The sequence below is a fragment of the Haliaeetus leucocephalus genome, unplaced genomic scaffold (assembly GCF_000737465.1).
Source record: "Haliaeetus leucocephalus isolate CR32 unplaced genomic scaffold, Haliaeetus_leucocephalus-4.0 Scaffold646, whole genome shotgun sequence".
Lineage (NCBI taxonomy): Eukaryota > Metazoa > Chordata > Aves > Accipitriformes > Accipitridae > Haliaeetus > Haliaeetus leucocephalus.
In genome coordinates, this window is record NW_010973082.1 from 337,273 (window position 1) to 338,787 (window position 1,515).

General features: G+C 54.9%; 1 protein-coding gene across 1 annotated transcript in view; it reads left to right on the forward strand.

The window, feature by feature from the left end:
- The window catches only part of RNF213 (ring finger protein 213), a 56,248-nt gene that overhangs the window by 6,598 nt on the left and 48,135 nt on the right, over positions 1–1,515 (forward strand).

Sequence of the window (1,515 nt, forward strand, 5' to 3'; positions counted from 1 at the left end):
TCCCCAGGTGCTGGCCAGCTTCCAGAAACCAGACCAGATTCCCAGTCCTCAGGCAGCAGTAAGAAACTGGCCTCAACAGGGGAGAGAGGGAGTGTTTCCTCTGGCTTGTCCCCTGGTACGGGAGCGCCTAAAAGTAAGCCTGCAACTCCTCGTGCTGAAGATCGAAGTCAAGGTGCAAAGACTCCACCTGTGGTCAAAAGCTCGCAGGCTGGGAAGGATAAACAAGATGCCAGGCAGAAAGTGAGCTGTTTGACTTCCAAGGTAAGCGTGTTAGTGAATGAAGGCTCTGGTGGGTATTTGGTTGAGCAGGGCAAAGTTTCGCTTTCTGATTCTTCCGTGCTCACAGTAAAGCTGAAGACCATGAGGCTGGGGATATGGGGATGCATTGGTTTTGTGTGGCAAGGTTTTGGTAGCAGGGGGGGTTAGAGGGGTGGCTTCTGTAAGAAGCTGCTGGAAGCTTCCCCTGTGTTCGAGAGAGAACGAGCCCATACCAGCCGGCTCTAAGATGGACCCGCCGCTGGCCAAGGCCGAGCCAATCAGTGATAGTGGTAACGCCTCTGTGATAACATTTTTAAGAAGGAAAAAAAAGTTGGGATGTGGAAAACAGCCTCTGGAGAGAGGAGTGAGAACATGTAAGAGAAACCAGCCTGTGGACACCAAGGTCAGTGAAGAAGGAGGGGGAGGAGATGCTCCAGGCGCTGGAGCGAAGATTCCCCTGCAGCCTGTGGTGAAGACCCTGGTGAGGCAGGCTGTCCCCCTGCAGTCCAGGGAGGTCCACGGTGGAGCAGATATCCACCTGCAGCCCGTGGAGGACCCCATGCTGGAGCAGGTGGGTTCCTGAAGGAGGCTGTGACCCCGTGGGAACCCCGCGCTGAAGCAGGCTCCTGGCAAGACCTGCGGATCTGTGGAGAGAGGATCCCACGGACCAGGTTTTCTGGCAGGACTTGTGACCCCGTGGGGGACCCATGCTGGAGCAGTGTGCTCCTGAAGGACTGCACACCGTGGAAAGGACCCATGCTGGAGCAGTTTGTGGAGAACTGCAGCCCACGTTGGAGAAGTTTGTGGAGGACTGTCTCCTGTGGGTGGGACCCCACGCTGGAGCAGGGGAAGAGTGTGATGAGCCCTCACCCTGAGGAGGATTAGCGGCAGAAAATAACGTGTGATGACCGTAAACCCCATCCCCGTCCCCCTTGTGCCGCTGGGGGGGCTTGGTGGAGAAATCCGGGAGTGAAGTTGTGCCTGGGAAGAAGGGAGGGGTGGAGGGAAAGTGTTCTGAGATTTGGTTTTATTTCTCATTACCTTACTCTGGCTGATTTGTAATAAATTGAGCTAATTTTCCCCAAGCTGAGTCTGTTTTGCCCGTGACGGTAATTAGTGAATGATCTCTCTTGTCCTTATCTCGACCCGCAAGCTTTTTGTTATATTTTTCTCTCCCCTGTCCAGTTGAGGATGGGGGAGTGATAGAACGGCTTTGGTGGGCATCTGGCATCCAGCCAGGCTCAACCCATCACAGGG